The sequence below is a fragment of the Caretta caretta genome, chromosome 5 (assembly GCF_965140235.1).
Source record: "Caretta caretta isolate rCarCar2 chromosome 5, rCarCar1.hap1, whole genome shotgun sequence".
Taxonomy (NCBI): domain Eukaryota; kingdom Metazoa; phylum Chordata; order Testudines; family Cheloniidae; genus Caretta; species Caretta caretta.
Window position 1 is genome coordinate 81,278,092 of NC_134210.1, and position 27,325 is coordinate 81,305,416.

General features: G+C 44.1%; 1 long non-coding RNA gene across 2 annotated transcripts; it reads right to left on the minus strand.

Moving 5' to 3' along the window:
* Window positions 1-14,284: 14,284 nt before the first annotated feature.
* Window positions 14,285-22,613, minus strand: LOC125636645 (uncharacterized). 2 transcript variants are annotated; one of them, XR_007356672.2, is made up of 3 exons: window positions 22,335-22,613; window positions 15,306-15,522; window positions 14,285-14,607 (listed from the first exon to the last, which is right to left on the minus strand). It is a non-coding gene; the product is annotated as an uncharacterized LOC125636645 (long non-coding RNA). The 2 variants fall into 2 exon arrangements; XR_007356673.2 differs by having other exon boundaries at window positions 22,331-22,613.
* Between the last annotated feature and the right edge of the window lie 4,712 nt (window positions 22,614-27,325).

Consider the following 27,325-nt stretch of genomic DNA (forward strand, 5'->3'; position numbering starts at 1 on the left):
TCTCCCGGGCTTCCTAAGTTACTCCAAAGGCCATTTCAGTAGCATTTCAGCCCCTGAAGCAGCCCAGAATCAAATGGGCGGTGGAATTAACATTGCATAGGTAAGCTTAATTCTGGCATTTCTGAACTATTGAGTGCTTGACTTTGCAACCTTAGTGCTATTTTAACATAAGTTTGTGTGTGTAATTTATTTTAAGATGTGGTTACTAGATACACAGTCTAATTGGTTTTGTAATCTGATTTCTTTGCATTTGAAGTCAAGCATTTGAAGCGACGCCATCATCTTCAGGACTCCCCAAAGTGTCACCTTTTATATATCTGTTGTGCAATGTTCTTTATGTTCTAAATGACTTTTTATTTTTAATTCACTCACTGGTCACTAAGAAATGCAGTGAGGGGAAAATAAAATGTCACTATAAGATGTGATCACACCAAAATACAATAAGCCTGTATATTCTGCAAGTGAAGGGGACCCAGAGAGAAAGCAGTTAGGACAGTGAATTGACCCAACGTGTCTCAGCTGGTAGAGTACTACTTCTAGGCCACAGGGATGGGCTTGCTTGTCTGACAAAGTAATAACAAAATGCTTCTCTCATATTTTAATTTTGGTCCTGAAGCTCTTTAATATAATGGTGAAGAAACAGTGAAGAAAAAAATAATGCTATGTAAAGTTTAGGGCTGGATCCTGTGAGGGGTCAGGTGTCAGCAGGCATGCAGCTCATTGCAAGGCTGCCTCCATAGTGAGGAACACACCTGTCTTAGTAGCATCAGGATCTTGGAGGAAGAAGTTGACCTCAGGAGAAAATCCTTCCCTATTCAATGTTCTCTTTGGACCATATTGTCCATGGTCTTATGTGAGGGTGGAAGGATGAGTGTCTAACAAATTTTCCCCACTCCTTGCATAACCCACCTAAGGGCAGGCAAAACTGTAGCCCCTGCATTCACAGCAGCACAGGGGCTGTTCCATCTCTACTCTGCTGAGGGCACGTGGCACCCCAAAAGGGCTTGAGAGGAGGTGGAGCCATGACTTTGTTCCCCCTATGCACCAGCCTGTGGAGCTGGCCCCACAAGATACATCCAACAATGGGATGTAGTAACAGGTGTGCAGTCTTTACCCAGAGTTCCAGGGATGCATTCACATGTACCTGCTAAATGGGTTCTTAGATGTCCACCTACATCCTTCCTCCTGCTCCTTCATGAGTCACTGGGCCTGATTCATGGCCATAAACCTACCATTAACCAGCAGAGGAGGATTTCCTCTGCCTAGGAGAATTGCCAGTTGCCAAAGAGATACCAGAGTGCCTCTGACACCTCCATCACCAGCTCCTAGAATATGGGACATGGCTCAGAAAAAGGAGATATGACTAGAGCTCTTCTACACCTGTCTGATTTGAAGCTGTGGGTAGCTGGGTGTAAAATAGAGCCCTGGAGCAGCTCTATTTTATGATGAGGCCCAGACCGAGAGTTTTGCAAAGCCACCTTTTCCCTTCACCCCCTTTCTGGTTTTACAGTGAGCACACCTCAGCCAAACCATAAAAATCTGCCCATTAAGTTAAGGGCAACAGATAGGACCTCCATACTAGTGATTGTGTTGGTGGAATGTGTTGCTATGGGACAAGTCTCATATCCTCTTATGCATAGTTTCCCGATCTGTTAAAAAGGGTATGTAATAACTACCTCCCAGGAATATTGTCAGGATTAAATAGTTAAGGCTGTTAAAGCACTTAACAATGAGTGCTCCAGTTTTGCCAAATTAATATTTGATGGTAGCAATTATATTTCATTTTCTTTTTTCTTAAGCTGGCAACAGGCAGGCTCTGCTTTTCTTATACAATGATCAGTGTGTCATTTTAAACCTGCATGCTTTTTTTCCTGTTAGTAAATTGCTTAGTATTTCTTGTATTATTTTTTATTTGATTTTGCTATTCTGAGCTGTCTGTTGTCTGATAACTGCTTAATTTCTCATGTTTTCAGTCATCCCCCCCACATAAGAAGGACTCGGGATTAGTTTCCTTCAGAGAACATTTTTAGTTGCATAAGAATCTCTGGTTCTTTAGTGAAGTCATTCATTGTCTTCAACATGAACTTCAGAGATGGATTTAACCTCTTGTATGATCAAGGTGTCATTTCGCAACAAGTTATTCATGCTCGAGCTCTGTATTGTAGTGGGTGTGGTTGGGTTGTCATTTCTGGACAGATCAGAATGTGCTCAGCCATAGAAAGAGTCTCAATGTCACATTTCTGTACTAGTAAACAAAACACTTTAAAAATTGCTCTTATTGTGAAAACACTGGAGTAAGCACAACGTCTGGAGTACAAGTGTGGGATCTCCATCTCTTTCCCTCCATGTTACAATTGGCTGCATTCTTTCCTTCCCTAGATTTATGAGGTAGTCAGAGGCGTCTATTCTCTCAATTTAGCCAAAGTGAAGTGGAACAAATTAATGCCTAAGTTCTGCAGCTGCAATGGAGGCTGTACATTCTCCAGCCTAGTCCATGGGGTAAGCCTTGGGAAGAGGGTGGGGCCCAAACAAGCAGAAGAGGCTGAGGTCTCCCCAACCTACATATCCAGCTAATTGTATGGAAGGCCTTCCCCTCGATCCCCAGCCATGGCAACACAGCTCTGAGCTCTGCAGCTGTCACTGGCAGCATTAATTCACCATGAGTTTTCCTGCAGACAGGCTCAGAGTTTTCAGTCGGGGTTTGCCAATCGGTTTTGCTCCACCACAGTTTCTTCCCCTACCTCCCTTCCTTCACCTTTGGTTCTGTGCACTTTTCTCACGCATACCAGGGACATGTGGATTATTTGCAGAGGTGATCTCACAAGCAGAGAGGAACAGTGATCCATTTAGCCATTTTTCCTGTCCACAAGAGCTATGTCCTCCTGACAGACTTACAATATCTGAGACAGAGATTAATGGACTGGACCGTGGTGGTTTATAAGGATGATACTTTGGGGATGTTTGAGGCTGCCATCTTGGACTCTGAAATTTAAGCTTCCTCCCTGTGAAATGGAGCTAATAATGCTGCTTACCCACATTTATGAAGAGAATCGAGATCTATAAATAAATAAGTTTTAAATCATTATATTATTATCACTAAAAGAAAGTGGCTTATAAGGAGAAAAGGAGAGAACTCTGCATCTTTAATATTGTGAAATGCTTAGATATGATGATGGTTGCTATAGAAACACAAATAAAATAACATAGACATAACTCAAAGGAAAATGGCGGCTGGCCCTCAGGGGAAGATGGAAAGAACAGAATAAGGAGAAAGGGAAAGGTTCTCTAAGGAGCATTATTTTCCAAGGTACAAATCATTTAGTTTGTATTTGTTTCACATTTTTCTTGGGTTTTCACTGTTTTTTAATGTATTTGTTTATTAACTTTGCAGTTGGGGGTAGCAAAGTGGGATAGATAGCCCCAGAGATGAAAGTATGATGAAAAATTAATTGAACAAGTAAATTTTGAGGAGGGATTTAAAGGAAGCAAATAAGGTGAATTACACAGGGAGCTGTGGCTGCCCTTTTCTTCAGATATCCCACATCTGCTGCCATACTGCTGCAGCTCCATTGGTACTAGCAGAGCCATGAGCACTAGTATAAACTCACTACCAGTGTCATAATATTATTATTTTATTTATTTGTATTATCATAACACCAAGGACTCCAGTGATGGCCCAGGACCCCAGTGTTTTAGGTGCTGAACAAACACAGAATTGTTTAATAACTCTGCTCAGAAAGCATAGTGTTAAAATGTCTGTGGCTGATCTGCTTTCTTGATCCCATGGTTGTTAGCACCAATGGAGCTGCAGGGGTATTTCAGCAAAAGTGGAAGGTTTTTTTGTTTTTTTTTTTAAATCCTCAGTGTAGACAAGGCCATTGAGAAGCAGGCTATTCGTGGGGAGGCAGGCACTGGGTAAAGCATGGAATCATGACTAGGAGGAGACAACAGTGTTGATTTAAGGTCAGTTATACAATAATTCTTTTCATATTTGTGTTGAAAAAGTAATTTTCTTTTACAAACTTTGCTACTGCTATTTCTTTAAGAGTAGTAAGAAAGAAAATGTTACCTACCTGTTGTATGTGTATTGTGTTCCTCGACATGTAAGCGTGTCTCCAGAATCTTGCAACCCATGCATCATTGCATTTGTCCCTCAGTGTCCTAATTTCCTACAGAGGGATGAGTAAATACTGAATCTAGCTTGATCACCTTCAACTTTAGATAAGTCTGAGCTGCAAAATTTAGATCCAAATCCTGATTTCAAATACCTCAGAGTCTGAGTGCTTGGAGCAGGGGTTTGGTTCCATTTATTTCAGAGGTATGTCCCTTTGAGGTGTAACCTGTGCCATGCTTAGCCTCCCTCCCTCCCTGAGTGGAGGGAAAGATTATGAGTCATATGATGGGGGCCATCTGACTAAAAATCAGTCTTGCTGTGACATATGAAGGTAGCCTGAGTTCATTCAGGAGAAAATACTCCACTAAAGAGTAGCAGAACAGCCAGGAAGGAGCCAGTGATGAGGCTTAGGGTGGCTAACTTTCCAGAGCTCCTAGGTAGAAATGTTTGGCGAGTGACATGTAGGGAGCAGGAGCCAGTAGGGTGACCAGATAGCAAGTGTGAAAAATCGGGACAGGGAGTGGGGGTAATAGGTGTCTAGAGAAGAAAAGCCACAAATATCGGGACTCTCCCTATAAAATAGGGACATCTGGTCACCCTAAGAGCCAGCTGAAAGGAAAGCTTCACTAGGGACAGGCCTACCCATGAATCAAGGGTGTGAGCCATCTGGGAAGATTGGGTGGAAGATGATCTGTGTTGTTTTGAACTTTATTTTAATACACCAGACTCCCAAAAGGGGAGCTGTACTGAGAAACACTTGCTGTCTGAAGTCTGATTCCCTGTAATGAGACAGCATAGGGATCAAAGTCAGAGTGAGTAAGCCCTGTTATATGGTGCCTTAGGTCCTAACTGTAAAACCTATAAAATCAAGTTTAGGGGTGTTGGGACTTGTCTGTATTTTTAACTTGTCTCATCTACAGGAAAATGAAAAATAGCAAGACATAGGAGAAAAGAACAATGTTGAGAAACAGCATTTCTCCTCTCCCTCCACTGAGTGTCACTCTTACTCCAAGCTTTTCTTAGCAGCATTCTTATGAAGCATGGAAACAGCTTCTTCAAAAGAAGCTAGACTTGCCGGTCAAAGATTTTGTTTAATATTTACTACGGCTGTCAACTAATCACAGTTAACTCAAATAATTAACATGAAATAAATTAACTAGATTTTAAAAATTCATGGTTAATCACAGTTTTAATAGCACTGTTAAACAATAATAGAATACCAATTTAAATGCATTATAAATTTTTTTGGATGTTTTTCTACATTTTCAAATATATCAATTTCAATTACAACACAGAATACATAGTACAGTGCTCGTTTTATATTATTATTTTTGTTACAAATATTTGCACCGTAAAAAGATAAACAACAGAAATATTATTTTTCAATTCACCTCATACAAACACTATAGTGCAGTCTCTTTATCATGAAAATGCAAATTACAAATGTAGAATTTTTATTTAGATAAAATCACTCAAAAACAAAACAGCCAATCCCTAAGACAAACAAGTTTGTTTACATTTACGGGAGATAATGCTGCCTGCTTCTTATTTACAGTGTCACCTGAAAATGGGAACAGGTGTTCGCATGGCACTGTTGTAGCTAGTGATGTGAGACATGCTAAACATTTGTATGCCTCATGCTTCGACCACCATTCCAGAGGACATGCGTCCATGTTGATGACACAGGAGGCAGGCAAGGGAGTGGGGAGAGTTTGCGGCCATGAGAGAACACAGAAAACCCCCACCCTTATCTTAACGCTGCTGGTAGTGGTCGCCCTGGGTTTGCAGATTCTGAGTTCAACGCCGATCCCGGCCAACCAGAACACTGGCATGTTAGGTAAGCCGTACTTGAGGGATCCAGAAATTGCCATAGGTGGCGGATCACAGGCTCTATTATTTGTGGTATGAGCACTTGTAATGAAAACTTCCACCGTCTACTGTAGGTGACCCTAAGTGATATCAGTCTCTTGAGGGTTACAAAGGCAGCAAGGGAGCAGATGCTGCAAGGGTCTGGGTACAGATCTGGTTCTTATGCTGCTCTGCTGTGTACCACAATGATGCCAGCAGAGTTAATACTGGAGTGGCGTGGGAAAGTGTCCTACCGTGGTGGAAGAAATAAAGCAGCTCTCCCCAGAAACCTTCTGCAAAGGATTGCAGAGTACCTCCATGAAAGTTTCCTGGAGATATCCATGGAGGATTCCCAGGCCATCCCTGTACACATAAACAGTCTTTTCCAGGGACCACCCTCTGCTTAGCTGGAACGGCCACTGAGAAGCAGGTACCCACTGCACCTCACTTTTTCTTCATATTGAATATAAAATATAAGAGCATGTAACGCTTACAGTTTGATTGCAATTGCATACTCACTAGAGGTGCCTTCCCCAGCATCACATGCTGCCACCATGCTGTCCTGCTCCAGGGTTTAAAATAGCTGTTGGCTCTCAGGGAGAATGGATTCCCTGCTCACCTGTCTCCCATTCTCCTCCTCCTTCTCCTCTTCTTCCTTGTTCAGAATGTCCTGCTCGTTGTTGCCTGAAGTGGCCCGGGATTCAGACTCCTGGGAGGTGTCCATGCTGCATTTGGAGGTAGTGGTGGTTAGTGTTCCCTTAAATTGTTTCCACACATCACCTCCATATTGGTGCATATAATAGAATTCACATGGCAGGAGTGGGGCTCAGGGGTTTGGAATGTGGGAGGGGGCTCAGGGCAGGGGCAGAGGGTTTGGGTGTGTGTGGGAGATGAGGGCTCCAGCTGGGGGTGCAGACTCTGGGGTGGGGCCGGGAATGAGGGGCTCAGGGCTGGGGCAGAGGGTTGGCGTGCAGGGGGGATGAGGGCTCTGGCTGGGGGTGCGGGCTTTGGGTGGGTCGGGGATGAGGGGTTTGGGGTGCAGGCTGTGCCAGGGCTACGGCAGGGAGAGAGGACCTCCCCCAGCTCTCTCTCCCTGCAGCAGGACCTGGGAATAGGTGCCTCTTCCCTGGCTGTAGCAGATCCGGGGCTGGGTTGGGGCCGTGGGAGAGGTGCCTCTCCCCCATCCACAGCAGGTCTGGGGCTGGGCTGGGTTAGGACCGTGAGAGAGGTGTCTCTCCCCCGGCCACGGCAGGTCTTGGGCTGGGTTGGGTTGGAGCCAGGGGAGAGGCACCTCTCCCCCAGCCATGCAGGGACAGGGTTGGAGAAGAGGCATCTCTCCCCGCCGCAGTCCTGAGCGCCTGGGCTGTGCTTAATAGGCTGCTGTGTGACCATGCATCTGCACAGCTTAGAGGGGACTTAGGTGGTGGGGTCACCAATGAGAATCACAAGCAGTTCATTGTAGACGCAGTATGTCTGTGATACAGAACCAGAATGACTGTTCTCCTCCCTTGTCTTCTGGTACGCCTGCCAAAGTTCTTTGATCTTCACACAGCACTGCTGTGTGTCCCCGGCTTAGCCCTTCTCCCGCACACCCCGCACAATCTTTTCATAGATGTCTAAGTTTCTTTGGCTGGATCAGAGCTGTGCCTGCGCTCTTCTCCCCACAGACAAATAAGATCCACCACCTCCTGTGTACTCCAGGCTGGGGCGCATCTGGGGCATTGAGTTGCCATGATCAGCTGATCTCCATGCTGTTCAAACAGGACATGGGAATTCAAAAGTTCCTGGGGCTTTAACAGGGGAGGAGCTGTTTCCTGTGTACCTGGCTGCTGTGCAGCAGAGTTGAAAGTAATCACCAGAGTGGGCACAGCAGAGCACTGTGGGACACATCCTGGTGGCCAATTCAGCCAACTTACACAACACTGCATCTATACTGCCTCTTTGTCAACCCATCAACATCGAATTAAGCACTATACTTCTCACGGAGGTGGAGTAATTAAGTCAACGTTAGGTTGGCTGAAGGGAACTGGTAGTGTAGACGCATATATTATTAGGTTGACATAAGGTGGCTTCCATTGACCTAAGTAGTATAGACCAGGCCTTATCAAGATATGACAGATGAGACTCTACGGTGCGGGATATTATGAAAGTAGGAAAAGGATAAATATACACTCAATAAAAAAAGGAACTTGCCGCTAAATAGTCTTTTTTGTACTTGCTATAAATACTCTTGTTTCTCTTCTTTGGCCTGGGAATTACTAAATAGCTTTGAATAACCATAATAAAGAAATACCTGACTGCTGGCAGCTTCATGTTCAGCGCTCGACTCTTAACTCCCATTGCAAATTAGTATAGACCTAGAGTGACTTAATAAGGCCATATCTTCAGTGAGGTTTAGACCCAATGTCAGCAACTGGGGGTCAGTGCGGGGAGAAACCCCTTGTGTAGACAAAGAAAGCTGCAGTTTGTCTTGATAGAGCTAACATTGGTTTCAAGGCTAATCCCCAGTATAGACAAGGCCTAAGACTGGTCATATTTAATATTTTTTATTGATGACCTTAATACAGAAAGTAGAAGTGTGCCAATGAAATTTGATGATGATATAAAGTTGGGAGGCATTGTCAGTACAGAGGAGGATCGGAATAGTACACAGGAAAATCTAGATGACCTTGAAAATTGGAATGACAGAAATGGGATAAAATTTAATAGTACTACAAGCAAGGTCATGCATTTAGGGTTTAATAATAAGGCATTTCTGATACAGGTTGGGGGCGCTTCAATTTGAAGTGACAGAGGAGGAGAGAGACCTATATGTGTTGGGTGATCACACTAATGTGATGTGGCTATGAAAAAGGCAAATGCAATACTAGGATGTATTGCTCCAGGCATTTCCAGTAGTGATAGAGAAGTATTAATGCCATTATACAAGGCACTGGTAAGATCTCATCTGGAATACTGTATGCAATTCAGATCACCCATGTTCAAGAAATGTGAATTCAAATTGCAGCAGGTGCAGAGAAGAGCTACTAAGATGATCAGGGAAATGGAGAGCCTATCTTAAAAAGAGGGATCTAATAAGAGTTTGGCTTGTTTAGCCTAGCAAAAAGAAGGGGATATGATTGTGCTCTATCAGTACATAAGGGGATAAACACTAGGAAGAGTGTAGAGCTTTTAAGTTAAAGGATAATGTTGGCACAATCACAAATGGATATAAATTGGCTATGAACAAATTCAGACTGGAAATCAGAAGAAGGTTTCTACTAATTGGAGGAATGAGGTTCTGGAACAGCCTCAATAGGAGTTGCAGGAGAATATAACTTAATTAGCTTTAAGAGGGAACTGGACAAATTTGTGAGTAGGACTGTATGATGGGGTTGCTTGTGACAGTGAGGAGCAGGGCTCGGCACCCTGAGGATCCCTTCTGGTTCAGGTCAGATGTTCCTAAAATCTTATGCTTCAGGGCTTCTGCTGGTCAACTGTAGGGATCAGGAAGGGATTTCCCCACAATGTATTCTGGGTTTTTTTTCTTGTTCCTCTGAAGTATCAGAGAGAGCCACTACTGGAGAAGGGACTTTGGATGGGGTGGGCTAGTGCTCTGAACATTCTCTCTCTTGGTGTTTGGCTGGCTGGTTCTTGATCACATGTGCAGGGTCTAACTGATCAGGAAGGAATTTTCCCCCAGGTCAGATTGTCAGTGACCTTGGTGGGGTTTTGCGTTCCTCCCTAGCGTGGGGTGTGGCTTGCTTGTCAGGATCACCTGGCTACATCTCGCTTAATCAATTCCTTGCCATTATAGGGGCCTCTGGCTTTAGTGCACTTCAGTCCTTTCTGTTCTCTGCCTGTGGCACATTTAATTTAGTCTGCCGAGGGCTGTAAGATGTTGGTCTAAGAAGTTCAGTTGTTGGCATTGGTGTGTGGGTGCTGAGTGGTGTTGGTGGCCTATAATACACAGTAAGTAAGACTGTGTACTTCTTACACAGAAGTAAGACTAGACGATCTGGTGATTCCGTCTGGCCTTAAATTCTAAGATTTCTATGACTTCAGTGCAGCAAAATGTGGAAAGCAATGCTATATTACTTAAGAAGCATTCCTTACTGTATGAGTCACAGACATAATTACAGTGGCATTAGATTTCAGGGAGACCCAGTAACTGAAGTTTAGTGGAAGCCATCATAGTAAATGGAAGTGAGAGAACATTTGCTGAGTAGCCTTGGAGCAAATTGCAGCTCACACAGTCAATCATAGGATCCCCAGAACTACAGTTTGATTCTCTTCAGCATTACAACAAGAGTCATCCCCCAGAGGGTCTCTGCTTCTACACCACTCCCAACCCAGTGCCCATGGCAGTGTCGGAGAAAAACACAGTTCTCACTCTCAGGTTGGGTGCAGCAAGTCAGATACACTTTAGTATCTCAAGCAATTGCACCGAGGAAGAGAGTGCACTAGGACACAGGGTTTCCCCCACCTAGGCAGGTTTCTCTCAAGATAAACAATTAGAGCACGTATTTATACCTTTATTACAGACAATAATAAGCAACAGCTGCATATTGTTTATACATATTCCTTCATGATATCTTATTTTTCTTACCATTTTCTCTTATAATCTACATTCTATTCTTATCTAATACAAGGTCACAACAGCCTTTCACAGTTCTTTTCCACTCACTTCACACTATCCCTGCTTCTACAAATCTCGCACTATTAAAGCTAGAGTTAGCCTGACTCCTGCTCATTTCAGAGGCGTGCATCCAAATTTCCTTTATCTACTTCCACTGCAGCATAGCTTCCACAAGAACCTTTCCCACCTCAGAACTGCAGTAACTGGGGAATTTCACATTGTGTTTGGAGTAGTAGCATAAATATGCTGGGATTCCCTGCAGTTTGAGGTTGCTACTGACTGGCTGCATAAGGATCCGGGGGGCTGGAAGATGGGTCTACTGGTCTATAGACAACTGCCTCATCCACACTGCCATCTCTAGCAGAGCACTGAGTGGGCGGATTGTGGGCCGACACACCACAGGCAGTGCCACCCACAGCGGGCCCAATTGCCAGTGCTCCCAGGGTCCCTGATTTTTCCAGGCGCACTACTTAAGCCTGGAGAGAGGACAATAGGAAGTTGCCTGTGGATCTTCAGTTGGCTGTTATGATAGGCCTTACTTTGGTTCCCATTTTGTGATTCTGGGCTCTGGCTCTGCCCACTAGCCTGACTGCCCACTTCCTGGCTGTGACAAGATGTCTCTTCTAGTCTTGCCCCTGTCCTTTACCATTCCCCTGAGCCCAAACCCACAGAAGTTGGATGAAGGTGTTTCCATCAGATCTGGAGGAAGAGGGGAACCTGCCTCAAACAGGATTACTGCTAGATTATGAATCTTCTTAAGGCTATCTGTTGGATGTTCTTTAGAGGGTACCTTCTATCAGACCCAGTCATTGCAATCTTCATTATAAAATTCTTTTCTCTTTCATTTAAAGCAATGTTCTCTTACTGAACTAAGCTGGATGTGCCATTCGCCAACTCAGAGGTCACACTCAGATGAGTTTGGTTTTTAAAACTGATCAACTGGTGATTGACCTACATGAATGAGAGGTGTGGATTTCTTAGTGAGAAGCTGATTTGTTTTTCTTATGCAGTTTGAGCATGAATTTCCATAGTAAATCCATAGATGGCAGTTGAAGCTGTGTTTAGCAATGTGTGTGCTGTGTTATTTCTCCCGTTTCATTTCCTTCATTTGATAAAAAGGGACTGCCTTTAATTTTATTCCTGTTAGTATCAGCTGAGAATAACAATTCAAACTCCTGCCAAGGCCCAAGTGTGGGATGCAATGTGTGACAAAGATCCATAAAGAGGGACACAGGAAAAAAAGTGTGCATGCAGAAAACATAACTCCACTGAAGTCCATGGGTTACTCCATCTTTACAGTGGCATATACTAAGAGTAGCATCTGACCCACAGATTCTAACCAGTCTAAACAGGTTTTTCTTGGTATAATAACAAGTATGATGCTCCTCCCTCAAGAGGAGGTGGAAGAAACCTCTAACAAGGTGGTCTGCCTCTTTAAGGGTCAGAGAAGCTGGGTAGTAGCCAGCTCTTCTGGAGAAGAGCCTGGCTGGCAGGTACTGGGAATCATTGGGCCATCTGAGTAACATCAGGTGATTATGGTTATTATGATTATATCAGCTATGGTATATAGATGGAGGATCCAGGGACCAGGAGAGGACTGGGAGAACATGCTTGTAATTGTAGCAGAGGACTGTGAGAGGCCCTAAAAGATTCCACTAAGATGGATGGAAACCCTGACCACAATCTGTGTTGGGAACAGGATTATTACCTTATGTTCTTCTTCGAGAGGTGTCCCTGTGGGTGCTCCACTCCAGGTGTTGGTGCGTCCCTGCACCTTCGCTTGCAGATTTTTACAGCAGTACTCATACCGGTCGCGCACGCGCAGAGCCTGCCCTACTCCGCTCTGAGTGTACCTTAATAATACGCATGTGTGACCGGTCTCCTCAGTTCCTTCTCTACCATCCCCAGCCTGAGAAGGAGCTCAGCAGACTCGTTAGAGACTTTTCTCTTCCTTCATTCATATACCTTCCCTGTTAGTTAGTTTGTTACCAGTAGTAATTAGATAGCAATTTTCCTGTCTTTTTTCCTAAATTTTTTTTCTTTGTTCCTGTCAGAGGCAGGCGCCTCTGACACGCCTGGGTCCCCAAGCTTTAAACACTGCGCAGTGATGCCATCCCTCTTTCGGATGACCATTCAAAATGTATAAAATGTTTGGGGGAGTCCAACATCTCCCCAAAATGTGCCCACTGCAGCAAACTTAAATCCAGGGCATGTAAGGACAGGGAGCTGAGATTAAAACTGCTCCTCCTTCAGAAATCTCTAGGCTCAGCTTCAGACCTGGGCGCTGACTCAGCTACACGCTGTAGCGCCCCCCCCATCTCAAAAAAAGACAAGAAGACTGCAAAAAGACAGCACCCTCTCTCACCCACGAAGGGTTCTTCGCGGGACAAGACTTCTCCAGGCAGGACTACAGCCTCCCTCCCGGCGCTTCCCCGGCTGAGCACTTTTGACGCGCCGGGCTCCTCCTGCCTGTGGCTGCAGTGGTAGCGCAAAGCTCCAGTGCCGAGGCTTCAGGCTTCCAGTTGCCTGCCTCTCTCGTGGCATGGTTCAGGACCGCTTCCGTCATGGTGCCGATGCATGTTGACATGCCTGACCCCCCCGCAGGCTATTCTTGCTCTCCCAGCACCGACTCCTGCTGAGCTGGCTGGCAATGAAACAATGCTCAGGACACTGGTGCAGAGGAATCTTTCTTCTCAACAGATTCCTCTCGCACAGCCCTCACCTCACAGAGGACCTCCAGCACCCCAATTTACACAGTCAAGGGACCTACTGGTGTCACCGATCCCGCAGTCACCCCTACTTAATGCCTGCCTCTCTCCAAATGCTCAGTCAGGGTCTGGACAGCCTTCCTCCAGTGATGAGGAAGCTGGTCTACAGGGGGAGTTTTCTCCATATCAAATCTCCCATCCTCAAACCCCAATCAATAGAAGTCATAGAAAAATCACCTCGTCCTACTCTCAGGATCCTGCCCTGTGGTGTGTGAACCCCTGGATGGCACCATCCATGCCCTTCCCATCACAGTGGCAATATTGGACTCCATGGGCATCTTATCCTCGAGACCACACTCGCTACACCATCACTGCCAGGCGCGAGACCTGCCCACCACCGCCAGCTGACGAACCTGCCACTGACGTTAGGGTCCAGGCAGCACCATCACAACTGCAGGATCAGTCCCAACCTGCCTCCAACCCAGTAGACCTACTTGTTATGCCTGATGAAACCCTGTTGCCTCCTCCCCCATCATCTTCAGATGACTTCTCAAAATTTCAAGATCTTTTGAAAAGAGTTGCAAGTGAGTTAAGAATTAGCTTGGAGGAGGTTCCTGAACAGCAACATGAGTTAATGGTCATCTTGCAACCCTCTTCTTTCTCTAAGATTGCATTACCGATCAACGCAGCCCTTTTGGAACCTACTAAGGCCATCTGGCAGACTCTGGCTGCAAACCTACCAACTTATAAGCAGGCGGATCGCAAGTACTTCATCCCTTCCAAGGGCTCTGAATTCCTTTTCACTCATCCAGTGCCAAACTTGCTGGTAGTAGACGCAGTCAACCAAAAGACCAAGCACCAGTTTCCCTGCTCCACCCCATCTGACAAGGACAGTAAGGGATTAGATCTGCTCGGATGCAAAGTATATGCATCTTCTACGTTACAATTTCATATTGCTAATTATACTGCCGTTCTGGCAAAATATGACCACAAAAATTACAAATTCATGGACTTTACTGATAACATTCCAGAAAAAAGAAACAACATTTTATGGCTCCAGTTTCTGAGGGACAAATTATCTCAAGTACCACTCTTCAAGTGCCCTCGATGCAGCCAATACTGCAGCAAGATCTACTGCTACAGCAGTTGTCATTGCCGAGGTTCATGGCTCTCCTCCTTCTCCTTTCCTCAAGAGGTCCAGAGTACCACTGAAGATCTTCCCTTTGACGGTGACAAACTCTTTGTCTCCACGACGAATGACGTACTTCACTCAATGGAGGACTTAAGGGCAACTCTCCGGTCCCTGGGAATTCAAACCCCTATGACCAGAAGGCAACAATATAGATATCAATATAGCACCCACACTACTCCGCATACGCCCAGCAATTCCATAGGTCACATGAGCAGCAATAGCAACGCCAAAGACCCAGATACCAGCATCGCTGCCCCAATTCTTCAGCAGCGTCTCAACCCCTTCCGACTAATAGGCAGATTTGAAGCCTTGGTGAAGAAAACAGTGTTCCCACTTCAGCGTTTACACCCCATGTCCCTATTCTGGGACACCACCTACTGCCATTTTCCCACCAATGGCAAAACATTACCACCAACAAGTGGGTTATAGAGGTTGTCACAATTGGCTATTCTATCCCTGTCATATCCTTGCCTCCTACCCACTCACTCTCCCCGTCCCTCTTCAGGAACCCCTCTCACGAGCAACTGCTCCTCCAAGAAGTACAACACCTCCTTCTATTAGGAGCAGTGGAACTTGTGCCCGAACAACACAGAGGAAAAGGGTTTTATTTCCATTATTCCCAGAAAAGAAAACCAGGGGATGGCGACCAATCCTCAACCTCAGGAGGCTCAACAAATTGATCAAAAAACAAAAGTTCAAAATGGTGACCCTCACCACCCTAATCCCAGCGCTGGAGCAGGGCAATTGGTTTTCAGCCCTCGACCTACAGGATGCCTATTTTCATGTGACTATACATCCAGCCCACAGATGTTTCCTTCGTTTTACCTTCAGCTCGACACATTTTCAATACAGGGTGCTACCCTTTGGCCTATCCACCGCCCCCCGAGTTTTTTCCAAGCTGATAGCCGTAGTCACTGCCTTCCTCAGCAGACAAGATGTCATAATATTTCCTTATCTCGACGATTGTCTCCTCAAAGCCGCAATGCTTGACGAAGCACTTTGATTCACACATCTCACTCTTGCTTGCTTCCTCTCCCTCGGCCTACAAATAAACAAAAACAAATCCACGTTATTTCCTACCCAGGACCTGGAGTACATTGGAGCATACCTCGATTCCCAGACGGGATTAGCATCTCTCCCTCCCGACCACTTCAACACCATAAAACTACTGGCCACAAAACTTTGCAACAGTCCTCAGGTCACTGCTTGAGACTGTCTACAACTATTAGGTCACATGGCCTAGAGCACTTTTGTGGTAAAAAATGCACGACTATACATGAGGTGCTTCCAAGAGTGGTTGGCCATGGTTTACAGACTGAATGTACAAGCTCTAAACAAGTCTTTATCCATACCCTTCAGAGTCAAAGACTCTCTCCTATGGTGACCAGTTCCCTCCAACCTCTGCTCTGGAGTCCCCTTTCTTCAGGACACTCCATCCCTCATAATGACGACCGATGCATCCCTCACAGGGTGGGGTGCACACATGTCCCACCACACAGCTCCGGGGCTATGGTCACACAGAAATGTCCCTACACATAAATGTCCTGGAGCTTCGAGCCATATGCAACGCCTGTCATCACTTCCTCCCATTGATCCGGAACCATCATGTATGGATAATGACAGACAACATCACCTGCATGTTCTATGTGAACAGGCAGGGAGGAGCTCGCTCTCACTTGCTTTGCACAGAGGCTATAAAGCTCTGGAATTGGTGCCTTGCGAACAACATCCAGATATCAGCCGCCTATCTTCCCAGAGCTATGAATACCACAGTGGACGAATTAAGCAGACGTTTTCCCTGGGATCACGAATGGGAAATAAACAACACAATCATCCGCAACATATTCCACATTTGGGGATACCCAACCATAGACCTTTTCGCAACTGCGAAAAACATGAAATGTCCCGAATTTTGCTCCAGAGTGGGACAGGGCAAACATTCCCTGGGAGACGCATTCATGATCTCCTGAGACCAGGACTTACTATGTGCATTTCCCCTGATACCTGTCCTCCACAGAGTTCTGACAAAGATACGAACAGATCGTGCCACAGTAATTCTGATTGCCCTGTCGTGGTCCAGACAATCGTGGTTCCTCACCAGAATGTCACCAATTTGTTGCCCCTCACTCTGAACCTCCTATCACAGCAACACGGCCGATTTCTTCATCACAACCTATCCATGCCTCATCTCAAAGATTGGTTCCTACTAACGAACTAGCATGCTCTGATTAGGTTCAAAGAGTGCTTCTACATAGCAGAACACAATCTACTCAAATCACTTATCTTCGAAAATGGAAGCAATTCACACAATGGTGCTCAACTAAACAACATACTCCTACTTATGCACCTCTTCCACTCATACTTGACTATCTATTAGACCTCAAGCAATCGGGCCTTTCTTTCAGCTCCATCAAAGTCCACTTAGCTGCTATTACAACTTTTCATGACAAGATCGACGATACCTCTGTTTTTGCTCATCCAATCACCAAGCGTTTTCTTAAAGGGCTACAATCCCTGTGCCCGGACATTAAACCTCCTACCCCTCCATGGGGCCTTCACTTAGTATAATCATGCTTAACTCAACAACTGTTCAAGACCCTAGCCCAGAGGTGGGCAAACTATGGCCTGTGGGTCACATCTGGCCCTTGGGACCATCCTGCCCGGCCCCTGAGCTCCTGGCCTGGGAAGCTAGACCCTGGCCCCTCCCCTGCTGTCCCCCCTGCCCCGCACCCTCAGCTTACTGCTCTGTCGGCACAATGCTCTGGGTGGCGGGGCTGTGAGCTCCTGGGGCAGCACAGCTGCAGAGCCCGGCCTGACCCGGTGCTCTGTGCTGCGCGGTGCAGCTGCCTGTCCTGGTGCAGCCGTGCTGCCAGCCACTGGTGCTCCATGCAGCACAGTAAGGAGGCAGGGAGCAGGGGGGTTGGATAGAGGGCAGGGGAGTTCGGGGGTGGTGGTCGTCAAGGGGTGGGAGTGTGGTTAGGGGTTGGGGCAGTCAGAGGGCCGGGAACAGGGTGGTTGAATGGGGGCAGGGGTCCCGGGGCGGCAGTCAGGAAGGAGGGGAGGTTGGATGGGGCGGCAGGGGGCAGTCAGGGGCAGAGGTTCCAGGGGCAGTCGGGACAGAGAGAAGGGGTGGTTGGATGTGACATGGGTCCCGGGGGGGCTGTCAAGAAGGAGAGGGAGGGTTGGATTCATAGATTCATAGATATTAAGGTCAAAAGGGACCATTATGATCATCTAGTCTGACCTCCTGCACAACGCAGGCCACAGAATCTCACCCACTCACTCCTGCGAAAAACCTCTCACCTATGTCTGAGCTATTGAAGTCCTCAAATCATGGTTTAAAGACTTCAAGGAGGCAGATGTCTGGGGGTGGTCAAGGAGAAGGGGTACTTGGATGGGGCAGGGGTCCCGGGAGGGTATTCAGGAAGGAGAGGGGAGTTGGATGGGGCGGCGGGGGGCAGTTAGGGGTGAGGGGTCCGGGAGTGGTCAGGGGACAGAAAGTGGGGGTTGGATGGGGCAGGAGTCCCAGGGGGGCCGGGCTATGCCTGAGTATTTGGGGAGGCACAACCTCCCCTAACCGGCCCTCCATACAATTTCAGAAACCCGATGCAGCCTTCTGGCCAAAAATTTTGCCCACCCCTGCCCTAGCCACTTGCTCCCTCTTACCCCTCTCTATGAAAACAGCATTTTTAGTGGCAATCACCTCTGCCAGATGGGCAGGAGAAATAGCAGCTCTCATGGCAGACCCACGATACACACTATTTTTCAAGGACAAGGTTACCCTCCGACTACATCCCAAGTTTCTTCCAAAGGTGCATTTGTCATTCCACATCAACGAGCCGATACACCTACCAATCTTCTTTCCTAAACCACATGCAAACTCTTTTGAATCCACAATGCATACCTTAGATGGACGCAGGGCTTTGTCCTTCTATCTGGATAGAATCAAACCCTTTAGGAACTCTTCCAGACTCTTTGTCTCCATTGCGGAGCGCTCCAGAGAGACACCTATTTCTACCCAGAGATTTTCAAACTGGATTTCTGAGTGCATCCATCTGTGCTACCAGATAAAGAAAGTTACGCCTGCTGCCAGTGTCGGAATTCACTCCACTAGATCTGTGGCTACCTCCGTGGCTTTTCTATGCAAAGTTCCTCTGGCTGACATCTGCAAAGCGGCCACTTGGTCTTCTGAACACACATTCATTAAGCATTATGCCCTTACTCAGGGCCCTCTCTCTGGTACATGATTAGGCAGAGCTATATTATCTATCCCATTCCTACCAAATCTGAATTCCCTATGTTATACCAATAAAATAAAAACCAGCAGGATCTTATTAAAGGGAAAAAGGTAAAATACCACATTTATTGTGCATACAGAAAGAATCATAATAAGCAGTTAGTTATAGCTATAACATTCCATTCAATCTCATATTTATTCACACATTCATTCCTACAAACACACACACACAGGTTCTGCAAGGTTGTTATCATAGTTACCAGCCTTAGAGTTGCTCATGCCAAGCCACTGGCCAGGTGGCCTGGACATAAGGAGGTAGCAGGGCCTTGTCAGATGCTCATCTGATGCTCCTGGAAGTTGGTTTGCAGAATCAGACCCCCAAAGTTCTCACTTTCTAGAGTCCATTTTTATAGGAATTTCTTCCTATACCAGTCTATGAGAATTGCTTCATCATGCTGTTGCTGAATCAATCAGCAGATAGCACATTCCTGACGGCTCCGTGCTGCTAGATGTTATCTTGTTCTTTGGTTCTCCCATTCTTGAGGCTGTTGGGTGGATTCCAGTCTGCCCTCCGGGGGTCCTCTGGTTATTTCCACTTGACGCCTTCTTCAGCCGATGGACACTGGATTCTTAAGCTGGCACCTCCCTGATCATTCAGTTATTATCCACACCAAGCATCCATCCACATACATCCTCTATCTCTATTTTAATCGCAATTGTTAATACAACAAAAAGGCGGGGAGTCTCTGGGTGCTGTTTCTGTTGTTACAGAGTATTGCTTTGAGTCTCTCTGCGTGAATTGCTTTGAGAACAGACTCTGTCTTAGAATGTACTAATGCAATTAGCAGCTTGCAAGTTTCACACATAGAGGGAGAGAAACAGTACCAAAAACCAAGAGACCTCTTAATTAGTAATACCCTGGAATTTAAACTATGGGGAATCAAACTCATTTGTGATTTTAATACAGAACTTCTTTAATATGATCCAACACCTACCACCTTGAGGTATACTGCTTTCAAGTCACCTGGAATGGAGCACCCACAGGGACATCTCTCTCGCAGAAGAGGAGGTTACTCACCCTGTGCAGTAACTGACGTTCTTCGAGATGAGTGTCCCTGTGCACGCTCCACTACCAATCCTCCTTCACTCTACTTCAGAGTTGGGGTAGCCTCCGTTTTAGAGAAGGAACTGAGGAGACCGGTCACGCATGCGTACTATTAAGGTATACTCAGAGCCTGGGGGCAGGCTCTGCACATGCGTGACCTGTACAAGTACTGCTGTAAAAATCTCCGAGCGAAGGCACAGGGACACACCAACACCTGGAGTGGAGCACCCACAGGGACACTCATCTCGAAGAACATCAGTTACTGCACAGGGTGAGTAATCTCCTCTTGTCACTTAATGTTTCCATTTGTGTTTGTACCGGTACCCGTGTTGTGCCAATGTACTGCCGAACATATACATTGTGCATTACACTACTCAAATCAGGGTTGTGTGTGCAAGTTTTTGCAAATTATGAGCAACTCAGGCCCAAACAAAAATGTAAGCATACTTAAAAATTAGGATGAAAGCGACTGGCTCGTTTCTCTCACTTCCTGATCTCTAACTATTGGAGATCCTGGCATTCTAAGCTTCTTTCTTCTTCTCATATTTGACTCAGGAAGAATGCTGTCTTAGCAAATAAATTGTTTTTCATGCTATTTTTTTAAAATATAAATGTAATCTGTGTGTGCTGCTGTTCTGAATGTGTTCCTAAATTTATTTTAATTAAGTTGTGCCAATATGCAACACTTTTCTACCAAGCTATTACTTACTAAAGATGAAATTCTTGCATTTGCAAATGACCACAATTAGGCCACTGTCCCATTTGAGTCCCACTTAACCTCTATTTTGAGGGGCGGGGGTGTGGATAGGGGTTAACCTCTATTTTGAGGTTGTAATTGGGACTTAAGCAGTGTTGCTAACATTCATGATTTTATCATGACTTGTGATGTTTTGTGTTTTTTCTTAAAGCTCTAGGTCCTGCAGTCAAGTGATTATGTGAGAAATTCAGATTTATTTTTTTTTAAAGTAAGTGTCTAGCCCTCATTATTGCAGAGGAAGTTTTGAAGATGAGACTCCACAAGGCTCAAAAAACAGAAGACAAATTTAAAAACACTCACAATGGATTCTTTTTTAAAATCTCATGTGTTTGGGGGACCTGACCCATGATTTTTGAATGCTTGAGCTGGCGATGCTGCTTAAGTGGGGCATAGACCTTGTACTGATCCTCTACACAAGGATGAATTTCCCTCTGACAGGAAGAAAGGAGAATTAATATCACACAATGTATCTCTACCTCTCTGTGTTGCTAGCAATTAGTAATTACAGATGGATTGGCGGTGCTTTGGCACAGCGAGAGCAGTCAGAAACCTTACCATGTTTGAACAGGAAAGCTAAGCTAAATGAAGAGAAAGGAAGAATGGATGAGAGTGAGCAACAGATCTTGTTCTGGATTTTTTGGGATGTAGATGTATGGAATAGACATCTTTCAGGTCAACTACTGCACTATTATATTGTGTATTTTCAAAATGTTGATTCATTACTGTAAAATGTTAAGAAAACTTTGGCCCAGAGGCAAAAGGATTTATTACACATGTTTTTGAATTCATCTCGTGAATCAGTTGTGCAACTATTTGACAGACTTAAAGGAAGCTGGAATTAGATCCTTCAAAAGCATCTAAATGTATTTTTATACTGTAACAAGAGATTCCTCTTGCAACATCCTACCATCACCTTAACAGTTATCTCATTTACTACACAGCTTCTTTATACCATCCTCTGCAGCAGAAGAGAGTTATTTAAATAAATAATTTGAGAGTGGAAACTGTTTCCATTTTTCCATATCTGAACTATAAAAAAGCATATCTCATTTTGCTCATAAGATGAAGTTTCTGCTTACTAAATATAAAATGTTTTTGCAAGCAGAGAAATTGTTAACCCAAGTTATTATGCTTTACTTTCATCATTTTTTGTGGTTCTTGACATTACATACTATTACAATATTCTCCAGAGGAGTACACAGTGTTTGCTTTTGCAAATGCATGTATATGTACCAAGAGCCTTTTATAAGAAACATTAAAGCCAAATTCTGCCCTCTGCTGAACAAGTGAAGATCCTATTGAAGTCAGTAAGGACCAAGCTTCAAGCCTCCCAGGATGGAATTTGACCCTTTGTTAGATACCATTTGAAATTAATACCCAGATCCGTTAAACTATGAGGAGCTAATCTTCAGGATTCCAAAAATTCTTCTTGTGCCAGCCGGTAAATTGGTGAGTGTAAAATTTAATAAGTAGACAGGTAATGCTATTTTCCAGGAGAAAACAGGCATAACTTGGATGCAATTTCAGTAATGCCAAGAAAATGCAATCAGAAACACAGAGCACTTAACCTTTTTTCATTGTAGGGAAATTGCTAAGCATATGGGCAAACATCAGGCTCTGCAGAATGTAGACACTGTGAAAAGAATCCAACTAGTCACACAGAGATCACATTTGGGTTGGTGCTATTGGTATGGCTTATTAATTGCCCATTCATGCTGAAGTAATGTGCTGTCTGTTTTGAGAAAACTTACTCACTCATCATGACTTGCTGGCTTATGATGAAAATGGCTCAGTAGACTGTGACCCTTGTCTCTAGAGAAAGAAGGGTTACGTGGAGGGTCACAGTGAACCTCTGAGGCTAGCGAAATCCGCCAGGAAACGCAGGACCTACGGAGGCAAGGACAGAGCTCTGTCACAATACAGATGCACAGCTCTAGGAGTTAACATCCTGCACAAAGTTTCTGAGCTTTTTATTAGACTACTTTTTACATTGATTTCATTATTAAATTAAACTGTACTCCAAGCACCTGGCACAGCCCACTCCATAGATAAAAAATAAAATCATCTTAATAGTTTTATTTTATAGAAGTCAGACAAAGGAAGTTCAGGTGTTTTTAATGTGAATTGAATTCAGATATCTTGGGGCAGAGGCATATGAGAGTGAGATATAATTTTATTATTATAGCTAAGAGAAAATAAAGGCAATATCGGGACTATACAGCAACATGCCCAGTGTATCTTTTGCATTTTGTTTTCAAAATTGACCATAGTAGCTTGTTTTAGTTACATTGTGGTATTTATATAATCCAAGGATTAAAAGTGTAACTAATAGAGAGAAGTTCTCTTGTAATGTTTAATAGAAAATTGCATTTGAGAATCTTTCTTTGCTCACAAAGTATTTTAAAAATGCTTCCATGAGTGGTGATATTGCTTGCCTGAAACATCCATAATCCTTTCTGTCTCATAATTCACTACCATAGTAACTGAGCTGTGAGAAAAGATTATTACATTTTCTGACATGGTAGACTGCTTTAGACTGAAGAACAGGTGGAAACAGTTGATTCCACAGATGTACCTAAGCAGTGTAAAGTACTGGAACAGATTAATAGTCTGAACTGGATCTGTCTGAAGACTTTTGTCTCAAGCAAACCTCCATTTTCTCTAGTTCCTCTTAATGTTAAACCAAATGGCAGAGAAAAAGCAGCGACCAGCCCATAGCAAATTTCCACCAAAAGGAATATACTACTTTAGGAAGCCATATACTTGCAAAGTGAGGTTTGTTCTGAATGCTGCCAGCTACAGTGGCACTAAAAGTGCAAGAGGCTATTTGCACCAGGAATATTGTAAACAAGAATGTGTTTAGGAAACATTTGGCAAGTATGCCATGGTCTCTACAATTTATGATAACCATAACTATGGATGCAATTAGAATGCTATTTCAGTATAACAAGTTAATTATAGGAGTTGTAAAGCATGCCAAAGAGCTCAATTACTTATAATAGATTGAAATAAAAAAATAAGTTGTAAACCAACAGGATAAGCATAGTATTCCTTGGCTTTTCTCTCTTAGTTAAGGGGGTCGGGGGGGGGGGAGGGGGGAGGAGAGTTGGTAGTTCCCTTAACCAGCGGAGTCTGGAAGCTCTGAGGTGTCAGTGTCCTCAGCCCCTTTATGCCTTATGAGGTCACTCAATAACAACCCCTCTTGTTGATTTAGGAGTGCCACTGACAGGCTCCAAAAGTAGTCTATAGTACATAGTTTATGTGCCCCATATCAGGAACAAGGTGCCCAGATCAAAGAGGTACAGTACAATGTTCAGCTTTACAGAAAAATATGTGACATGTCTAATAATGATCTAATAGTAGCCTGAGACACAGCTTAAAAGGCTGTAAAAGAGTTTCCTGTTTCTCCATTCTGACAGAAGGTGAACCAGATTTCACTAACTGGACAAGCAAGAAGTCTCAGACCTATGCAAGTAACAGATGTAAAAATATAACCGATGATGTGCTAATTTGAAGAGCTACGCGGTGTTCTAACCCACATACATGGAGCAACTTTTAAAGCAATGCGGTGGTGGTTGCAGGATTTCTTTTAGCAAAAGTCCATTTCTTTGACTACATATGGAGGAAACATCACCTTCCTTTGTGCTATTTGTTTTTTATTAGGCCGAGTCTTCACCCTGGAAATGAGAGCTGACAGACTTTGGTGTGAAAAACCTTTGTTCTTTTACTATGTGGTGGTCTCACAATACATAAACTGATCTGACCAGCCCCACTTACCACAACAATAGTTTTTTGAAATCAGCTAACCTGATATTTCACACAATGCCCATATAGTTCTCCACAGATGGAAAGATTGGGACAATCACATTTTAGCTCCCCATGACAAGTTAAAGATTACAGCTGGAAACAAATTGAGTATTACTGGGACTCCTTAAGGGTTAAGGAGGATACCCTGAGGAAAAATATATCAGATCTCAAATCTGACCTATATAATTAGGAGGTGAAAGGAAACATACCAACACAGAGCTCCCTTGGCTAACTAGGTATTCTCTGCTCCAGAAATACCAAGACAAAAGCAGAACCACAACGTTTTGTAGGGGAAAATTACCTCCATGATTAAATGAAGACTAAAGAATTTTAAAAAAATAAGAAACATTGAATCACAGCCAGTGTTAAACACCTTCAGGGGCCTCAGCTTGTCCTCCTATAAATATCCCAATTTTCCTGAAAAATGATCCCTCACTCTCTCAGATCTTGGGAGACAGACCAGTCCTCGCTTACAGACAGCTCCCCAACCTGAAGCAAATATTGTCCAGCAACCACACACCAAAAACAGTAACCCAGGAACCTATCTTTGCAACAAAACCCGATGCTAACTCTGTCCACATATCTATTCAGGGGACACCATCATAGGGCCTAATCACATCAACCACACCATCAGGGGCTCATTCACCTGCACATCTACCAATGTGATATGTGCCAGCAATGCCCCTCTGCCATATACATTGGCCAAACTGGACAGTCTCTATGCAAAAGAATAAATGGACACAAATCTGACATCAGGAATCATAACATTCAAAAACTGGTAGGAGAACACTTCAACCTCTCTGGCCACTCAGTAAAAGATTTAAGGGTGGCAATTTTGCCACAGAAAAGCTTCAAAAACAGACTCCAACGAGAAACTGCTGAGCTTGAATTAATATGCAAACTAGATACCATTAACTTGGGTTTGAATAGAGACTGGGAGTGGCTGGGTCATTACACATATTGAATCTATTTCCCTAAATTAAGTATCCTCACACCTTCTTGTCTAAGTGGGCCATCTTGATTATCACTACAAAAGGTTTTTTCTCCTGCTGATATGAGCTCATCTTAACTAATTAGTTTCTTACAGTTTGTATGGCAAGTTCTCTGTATGTGTGTGTGTATATATATATATATCTTCTTACTATATGTTCCATTCTATGCATCCGATGAAGTAGGCTGTAGCCCACGAAAGCTCATGCTCTAATAAATTTGTTAGTCTCTAAGTGCCACAAGTACTCCTGTTCTTTTTGCCAATTTTCATTTGGATCTGATGTTACCTGTGCACACTGACACTTTCACTATAGTGTCAGCTGCAGTGTAAAACCACCTAATGCTGTAATCCCACTTTGCTGTCAATTTGTTGCAGAGCGTGCTGCAGAGATGCAATCACGTTTGGGGGTTTTTTCTTCTGTTTTCACTTTTTCAAGCAGCTCTGCTGATTTCAAAAGACTGGAAAAAATAGAAAAAACAGAATAAAGGTTGAGAGAGAGAGCGAGGGAAAGGAATTAAACAACGAAGGTGTTATCTACTGGAGAACTTGTTTGTGATGGTCCATAGGAACTATATTACCCTTTTAATCCAAGAGGCCCCCTGGGAATGAGAAATATCTCTTAAAGGAGGGAACAGGCTCCTGGTGCAGATGTATAGGAAGTGGAATGAGGTACCAGTCCTAGGGCTATCACTATAACAAACAGACTCTATATAGGTAGCCCATGTCCTGGCAAAATCACTGGAATTCCTAGGCAGAACCATGGCTAATACTAAAGTAGGGCAAACCCATGAAATGATCAGGGAAACTCTAGAGGCTAGAAAGTTTTTCTCTCACCAACCTCCTCCCACAAGTATTTCCATGCAAAGAGGTAATCTGGGTTGGAATCAGGCCCATGGATTTTAAAGGTTTTTCCCTTTTACTTTCTCTTCCTCACACACTTTTTAAGAGGGCTCAAGAGAGTACGTATTTTTTAAAATAATGTTGTTTAAAACCATTTTGTAATGAAATAATTTTATTATTACAAAAATCCCAAATTGCTTTGTTAGGAATATTTTTCATTAGGACTGTATAGTATGTTGCTTGAATTTGTGTTCTGTTGGTGGTGGGAGGTGCAAACAGTAAGAATTGGAATCTCTGCTATTCTTTGGCCTGATGGCTAAAGAGATGGAGAGGAGAGCACATTGTGGGCAAAAAACCCACTGTGAGAAGGAGATGAGAATGCTGGCTGCACTGATTTAGCTGCAACACCTGTAATCCCCATCCCTGCACTGAAGTAATTTGATTCAGTCTAGGTAGAGGAGTTAAGACTTGCCTAGAGGAGGTACTGTCATGGTGCTGGCAATGCTTCTGCAATGTTGGGAGGGTTTGTTTTGTTTTGCATGGACAGGGAGTGTGTTACAAGAGCTGCAGGCACCTAATCATTGACAACAATTTTTTCTAGTATAGACAGGCCTAAATAATATATGTATTTAAACTTCCTTGAGGGAACACTGTCAACTCAATCATGGGCCAAATCCTCAGCTGATTTTAATCAACACAGCTGAATTCAGCTGCCACAGAATTTCTCATCTCATACACTCACAGTGCTGTAGCATCCATGCCCTTTGCTATAGAGTACACATCTTAACCATCATAATCCTTCAGTGACTAGATGCTGTGCTATTTCAGAGGACTGGAAAAGGGAAAATACAGTGCCGATCTATAAAAAAGGGAATAAAGAAAACCTGGGAAATTACAGACTAGTCACTTTAATGGAGCAAATAATTAAGCAATCAATTTGCAGACACCTGGAAGATAATAAGGTGATAAGTAACATTCAGCATTGATTTGTCAAGAATAAAGCATGTCAAACCAACCTTAAAGCTTTCTTTGGCAGGATAACAAGCCTTGTGGCTAAGGGGGGGAAGTGATAGATCTTGACTTTAGTAAGGCTTTTGATACTGTCTTC